At 30.9% G+C, this 8,446-nt stretch overlaps 1 long non-coding RNA gene across 2 annotated transcripts; it reads left to right on the top strand.

Moving 5' to 3' along the window:
• Window positions 1-710: 710 nt before the first annotated feature.
• LOC139858536 (uncharacterized) lies at window positions 711-3,596 on the top strand. 2 transcript variants are annotated; one of them, XR_011762990.1, is made up of 6 exons: window positions 711-950; window positions 1,401-1,575; window positions 2,444-2,833; window positions 2,963-3,042; window positions 3,121-3,252; window positions 3,316-3,596. It is a non-coding gene; the product is annotated as an uncharacterized lncRNA (long non-coding RNA). The 2 variants fall into 2 exon arrangements; XR_011762989.1 differs by having other exon boundaries at window positions 2,444-3,042.
• Window positions 3,597-8,446: the final 4,850 nt, after the last annotated feature.

Raw genomic sequence — 8,446 nt, forward strand, 5'->3', positions numbered from 1 at the left:
ATCGTATACAAATTGCAGGGAATCACAAACTAAATAATTAAAACTAAAACCTTTTGGTCGGATATAAGTACGTTCAGTTTTGTAAGTGTTCTATTGATATTGATAATAAAACTATAGGTAAAATGAACAAAAGTCATAGTTTTGACTATTTGGACACTTCACCCGTGTGGGTCAAATGGGAGTCAATCTGGATAACGATCAATGTAGACACATCCCATATGGCGAGTTAAGTGAGTTTGGAAGTTTTGTTGTCTTGAAAAGGAGATGTGGGTGTATTTTGATTTAAATCGAAATTTATAACCCATTTGGGTCATACATGCCTACTTTCACCGAAATGCAAAATTTTTGAAAAATGGAAGTCGTCAACACTTCTAAAATGTCATTATAGGCTTATGGTATCAATTAGGTCAATTTTATTATTGTTGGGATTGTTACAGCAGGTCAATTTTATTATTGTTTTTGATTCTATTTAGTTTTATTACAAATCCACGATTTGTCCTAAAATATATTAACCAGAACGATTTGTTAATTTTTATGACCAATTGTCAAAATTAAACAAGATAATCGAAACGAATATCCGTTATTGGTTTCAAAACTCCATGATGGTTAATATAGTTTTTTAAAAGCATATACTTCTAAGTATAAAGATATCATTTTATTTCACTAATTACATATATATTTAATATTAAATTTATCAATTAATTTGATACACCAATTTGTGGACTTCAAGATATAATCATATAAAGCAATGGAGGATTGAATCAAATGTGTGCCAGTGTTGGTATCTTTCTAATAGCTATATTTTATATCTTAGTTTTATCATTCATAAATTAGTTATTTAGTTAACTTTTGTTGATAGATTGCTGATAATGTTCGAAGTGTCACGAATGATGAATGCATCCTTAGTAATTCCTAAAACTTGATGAACGCTCTTTCTGGCAAGACAAAAGGTAACGAGGAAAATGTTTAAATTTAAGCCATGGGTCAAATGGTCAAAATGTGTAAAATAAGACATGTGTTGAAACGTGTCAAAATGGGTTATGTTTGGTTGTGTGTTAAAATATGTTGGATTGAGGTGGCACCAAGACATGTGCTGAAACGTGTCAAGTTTAACCTTCTGACCCTGATAATGTTCGAAGTTTCATCATTTGTTTACATCTATTTTAGCCAAGATCCCGATATGGTATTGGTTTCAGATTCGATAGATGTTAAATGCCGAAATAGATAGGGTGAATTGTGGGTCTAAATGTCTTGGTGCTAAATTGGTAGCTTACTATAGGTTACTAGATAACCTGAAAAATATTCCTTAAAAAAATTATACTATTATATCAATTCTGCAAAAAGTCATCAACTATTTACAAATTGTAACAAAAAAGGTAACATTTACATTCAATCTACAGGGTACTGTGATTTAGGTGAGCATGGACCGTATTTCCAACATCCAGCAACTCAATTCAGCCTTTAGAATCTCAAACTTCATATGCGAACCGACGAGGAGATACGAATAAACTATATTCAACCCAACATCTCTCATGTTCGGACTGAAACAGAATTTGAGCATTGTTGAAATTCCTGGTACGCCGCAATTTATGCCCTCGTTTTTTAATTCTATTTTTAAACTCTAAAAAAAATTATTATGCTTTATACACTGAATTTGTTTGTTAGATAGCGTAGTTGATGGTATAATTAGGTTTTATAGAGGATTTTAGATAGTAAAAAATTACTTTTGTAGCTCATCTGCTGAGGTTTCTGGGCTTAAGACGTCATAGTCTTTACAGTATAATTTTTTTGATAATCAACTTTCTGTACATTAGCATTAGACTGAATGAGTTTTATACATTTCTAATAAGAAATAGGAATATATGGTGATAGTTTAATGAATTTTAGTTTCCACTATACGGTGTGTCATCAAGGTTTGATTTTTAGGTTTCCAAAACCTTAGGGATTTTTAGGTTTCCAAAACCTTAGGGTTTTGTTTCATCGATTTAACTTTCATACTCGTTTCGCCTATTTTGTTATTTCTCGAGCTACCGTTACACACACATATATGTATATTTATATACATGCATTATGTGCGTATATTGCAACTGATCTGTGATTTTTTAAGGTGCCTGTTTTATAGATGAATGCTGGCTTCTTTTGCAGCAGTCTAACTAGTTAATTGGTGAATTACTTATTTTATACATGGATTGTTTTGCTGCAATCTAATCAATCAATTGTTTTCATGCAGCGTATCTATATCTATATGTATGTGTATATTAGAACTGATTTTGTAAGGTGCTCATGTTATAGATGATTAATGGCATGTTCTGCAGAAAACTAGCTAATTAATTTTCATAATTTGTAACTGATTCTGTAAGGTGCATGTGTCATAGATGGATGATGACTTGTTCTGCAACATTTTAACTAGTTCATTCCATTAATGCACTTAAACTGGTTGCAGTTCTGGAGTGTGCTGATAATTCGATAACCTTTGAATGAACAAGAGGCTAGGTTAACACAATATGGGTTTTAACAATGAGTGTATCCTGAATATTCAATATTTAGCTGGCGAATACTTTTGTCCTGTGTGTCGAACTCTCGTATATCCACATGAAGCAGTCCAGACACAATGCACTCATTTATACTGCAAACCGTGCCTGTCATACGTTGTAAGCAGTACCCAGGCTTGCCCTTATGATGGACTCATTTATTTCAGCCACTCATGGAATCAAACAAGACACTTGCAGAAACAATTGGGAAAACTACAGTACATTGTCTTTATCATAGGAGTGGCTGAGTGTGGCAAGGTGCTTTATCTGAGTGTACATCCATTGTTCTGGTTGTACCTTTGGTAATTCTCCAGTTGTATGCAACTGTTGTGGAATTCAAATTGTTCATCGTCAAGTGCAGGAACATGCACAGACCTGTAATGTCAATGTAATGTGACAATCTCTTTTTACTAACAAAAACTTGTTGTTAGGACTCTGCTTCCAGAATAACACCAAGAAAGTTAACATCGCTAAACGGGGGAACGTTTTTCCTCGCACCGTACTATCAAAAGTACGTACATGTTTACTCTTTCTGTTTAAATTTTGTGTATGATAATCGTGTATACTAAACTACTTACAATTTTATTAGCGATCATTGGGTCTTGCTCATAGTTTCCATCTACGACAACATGTTGGGTGTTGATGTCAAAAATTTGTGAGTCATTAAGGATCGAGTTAAAGGCCGATGTTTGGGAAGATGCTAAAAAAATCTAAACATAATGTAAGCTTTTTTCTATAATTTTTATCTTTGACAAGTTGTCACATATTTTGTTATTTATAGCAGGTGAAGCGTATGTTCAGATATTTACATGCATGAACATATCATACTTCAAGCATGGGTGATGGTACACACGAGAAGAATGAAACAAGTCATGAAGATAACGGGTCTGTACACTGATCAGAAAGTAGTAATCACAAGAGTGAAACGGGTCATGTATAGCAATTTGAACTGTTTTCGTGTTAAGGTTGTGTTTAAAAGGGGGAAAAAGGTTACGAGTTAGGTGAAAAATGGCAGAGTTGTCCCTTTGAGAGATGTAATTTGATATGCAGTATATGTTGTACATTCCAGTTTGATAATGAAACTGAAACAAACTTCGGTTAGATATAGACTGAAACACTTTTTTCAAACGTTGATCTTTGGTATTTCCTAGACATTTTGTTGTATAGAATTGATGGTAATTGGTTGATCTATTTTGCGATATGTTCGCGAGTTGGGCAATTTCAGTTGCAATCTTCTAGTATTAAACTTACGTTTCTACCATCATCACTATTATTAAAACTTGCTAACATATTTTTAAGCAAATTAGTCTCTTCATAAGCTTATTTCCTTTTTGACGGGTATAAACGTTTTAATATTTTGAGCATTTATGTGTGTTAAAAATATCTCGATAAAGGTAAAAGCCGGGATTTGAACCCAGGTCAAATCAATTGAAAATATTACACACAAACCACTCTACTATCAATGTTTTACATATTGAAAATGACTTCACTTATATAATACAGAGTATTACTTAAATCCATTTTTGTAATAAAAGAGAAATAATACGATTTAAATAAAAGAGAAATAATACGATTTAAATAGTAAAGGTCCTAATATGTCCCGCAATTTAATACAACCTTAATATTGTGTGTTCTATTAAATAATCACATAATGAGACACCAACAAGATAATGTCCTAATAAATACATTTTTATGCACTTATAATTTAAGAGTCCTATATAGTCATATGATAATTAGGACCTTAAATACCCAAGCGTACTATTTTTATGACCTTATTATCTTGTTGGTCACTCATTATTAGACACCAACAAGATAATATCTTAATAAGTCCATTTTTATGCAACCACAATTTAAGGGTCATATATAGCCATGTCATAATTATGACCTTAAATACCCAAGTGTCCTATTTTTATGACGTGTTGTTGTTCCTGGCAAAACTTATTAGACATGATTACCAATTAGAGATGTTATGCTTATTTAGACGTGTTGCAAGTTTCTAATTAGACGTGTTGCTACAGTTATTTAGACGTGTTCTGTTTTTTTCTTTCTAAAAACCTTAATTAGACGTGTTCCTTTTGTTAAATTAGACGTGTTATCTGAGGAACACGTCTATATGAGGGGCACTAATAGAGCAAAAATGTAGTAGTGGTGACACCATCACTAAAAGGTCCTATTTAATCTAATTATAGGTCACACGTTATAATATGACCTTTTAAAAAGTGTCATATTAATTATACCTTCTAGGACTCTAAATAAATTCCGTCAATCAATATATATGACACCATTACTAAAAGGTCCTATTTAATCCCATTATAGGACCCTTTTTAAAAAGGTCACAAGTTATGATAGGACTTTTAAAAAGCGTCCTATTAGTTATACCTTTTAGAACCCTAAATAAATTCCGTCAATCAATAAATATGACACCATTACTAAAAGGTCTTATTTAATCTCATTATAGGACTCTTTTTAAAAAGGTCACAAGTTATGATAGGACCTTTAAAAAGTGTCCTATTATTTATACTTTTTAGGACTTTAAATAAATTCCATCAATCAATATATAAGACACCATTAATAAAAGGTCATATTTAATCCCATTATACGACCCTTTTTAAAAAGGTCAAAAGTTATTATAGGACCTTTAAAAAGTGTTCTATTAGTTATACCTTTTAAGACCCTAAATAAATTCTGTTAAGACAACATATAGGACACCATTACTAAAATGTCCTATTTAATCTCATTATAAGACCCTTTTTAAAAAGGTCACAAGTTATGATAGGACCTTTAAAAAGTGTCCTATTAGTTATACCTTTTAGGACCCTAAATAAATTCCGTCAATCAACATATAGGACACCATTACTAAAAGGTCCTATTTAATCCCATTATAGGACCCTTTTTAAAAATGTCACAAGTTATGGTAGGACCTTTAAAAAGTGTCATATTAGTTATACCTTTTAGGATCCTAAATAAATTTCATCAATTAACATATAGGACACCATTAATAAAAGGTCCTATTTAATCCCATTATAGGACCTTTTTTAAAAATGTCACAAGTTATGATAGGACCTTTAAAAAGTGTCATATTAGTTATACCTTTTAGGACCCTAAATAAATTACGTCAATCAACATATAGGACACCATTAATAAAAGGTCCTACTTAATCCCATTATAGGACCCTTCTTAAAAATGTCACAAGTTATGATAGGACCTTTAAAAAGTGTCCTATTAGTTATACCTTTTAAGACCCTAAGTAAATTCCGTCAATCAACATATAGGACACAGTTACTAAAAGGTCTTATTTAATCCCATTATAGGACCCTTTTTAAAAATGTACGACCTTTGAAAAAGTGTCATATTAGTTATAATTTTTAGAATCCTAAATAAATTCCGTCAATCAACATATAGGACACCATTAATAAAGGTCATATTTAATCCCATTATAGGACCCTTTTTAAAAAGGTCACAAGTTATGATAGGACCTTTAAAAAAGTGTCCTATTAGTTATACCTTTTAAGACCCTAAGCAAATTCCGTCAATCAACATATAGGACACAGTTACTAAAAGGTCCTAAATGGTAGTCTGTTAGGACCCTTTCCATGACCATGTTAGGACCCTGAAATAATGGTCCTGATATATAGTTTTTTAGGACCTTTGCGTTTTTGACCAAATAAATATTGGTCCTATAAGCACGTTTTTCTTGTAGTGACCCCTTTCAGCTCCTTCGCTATTTATATGTGATAGATGATAACAACCATCACCACTCTACTTCAACGACAACCCTAAAAAAAACCATATGCTTCGTTACTGTGCTGTTTCGGTCTCATCGAATAAGCAACTCAAATCAACAACCCTTTATGTATAGAAAACAGCTGGTATTTTCCTCTTGGTCGAGATAGGTATCTTTATATATATATATTTTTTTCTCAACCGTTGATAACCAAGAAAATGGTAAACAATGATGATAGTCAAAAAGGAGATATGGACGTTTTCTTACTCCGTTATTGTGGCCGACAGTTTATTAAACAATAAGCCAATTGAGATATAAAAGAATTTTTGGAGATGAATATAATAATGGAATGGTGATAATATATGGCTATGAATTGTTTCTTATGTTCATGTTACCAAGACCCTACACCGATACCCTAATCACTATACATTACAGTTATAATTTATGGCCAAAGTCTTGTTGCTTTTGGACTGAAATCGGGTTGCCATATTCCTTGGTGAAGATAGGGCCGGATTATATTTTTTTTTTACTGGACACGCAACATGGGTCTGCTGGGCCGAGTACTTGCTTAGCTTGTTGGGTCACGAATCCTACTGTATTAATTGTTGGGTCACGAATCTGCTGTATTACCTGTTGGGCCGCGAACCTGCTGTGTTACTTATTGGGCCGTGACCCAATTCTTGTTCTTCGGGTAAGCGTAAATAAAGACGATGAAGAAGATGAACTGAGATTCGATACTTTGATGAGGATTATGATCGAAACGTATGAGTTTGATTATAATAGTAATCGAGTTATAATGATGAGCACGATGTTGATAATGAAATGATTAGGTTATAATCACAATAAGTATTAAGATGATGATGCGTTGATATTTATCATATGATTTATAGCATGATAATCAATATGACTTCGATGATGATGACGTTAAGTTATTAAATGATGATGATGTTGATAGGGTTAGGATACTAAGAGGAGGATAGGATTATAATGATGAAAGGAATCGAAAAAATGATACGTAAACGGTTAAGAATGATGATACCTGATGATGACTCGAGACGATATACATGATACATGATGGTATAACTATTCTCATTATAATTATTATTAGTATTAGTTCTATTATTATTATTATTATTATTATTATTATTATTATTATTATTATTATTATTATTATTATTATTATTATTATTATGAATATCATTATTTTTATTATTATTATTATCATTATTATTATTATCATAAGTATTAGTATTATTATTAGTAGTATTATTATCATTGTAGTTATTAATTTAAATACTAGTATTATAATTATTATTAGTAAATCATTATTTTCAAAACTATCATGTTAACAAATAAATAATTTATATATAAAAACTATACTTATCACATATACTATAACTATATTAATATTACATACACATTATATATTAAACCTAATAACATTATTTACATATAACAAAATTTTGGATTTAACAATATAATACTAATTATATAGATACATATGTATTAGTATAACTATAGGTATAAATATTAATATACAATATATATATATATATATATATATATATATATATATATATATATATATATATATATATATATATAACCTTTGAAATAACAAATATATTACTAAATTAAATAAGTAATATATATAAACTAGTTTGATTATTATTACATGTTAATTATATGTGTTTGTTAATATATATACTTGATATAGATTCGTGAATCCGAGGCCAACCATGCATTGTTCAGTATCGTCGTATGCATATTTTTACTACAAAATATCATATAGTGAGTTTCATTTGCTCCCTTTTTAAATGCTTTTGCAATATATATTTTTGGGACTAAGAATACATGCGCTGCTTTTATAAATGTTTTACGAAATAGACACAAATAATCGAAACTACATTCTATGGTTGGATTATCGAATCGAATATCACCCTTTTTAGTCTGGTAATCTAAGAATTAGGGAACAGAAACCCTAATTGACGCGAATCCTAAAGATAGATCTATTGAGCCTAACAAACCCCATCCGGGTTACGGATGCTTTAGTACTTCGATTTTATCATATCCGATGAGAGTCCCGGAATGATGGGGATATTCTAGACGCGTTTTGTTAATGTCGATTACCAGGTGTTCACCATATAAATGAATTTTAATTCACGTGTTACGCGTGTCATTATGTACTCGG

The sequence above is a fragment of the Rutidosis leptorrhynchoides genome, chromosome 7 (genome assembly GCF_046630445.1).
Source record: "Rutidosis leptorrhynchoides isolate AG116_Rl617_1_P2 chromosome 7, CSIRO_AGI_Rlap_v1, whole genome shotgun sequence".
Taxonomy (NCBI): Eukaryota; Viridiplantae; Streptophyta; class Magnoliopsida; order Asterales; family Asteraceae; genus Rutidosis; species Rutidosis leptorrhynchoides.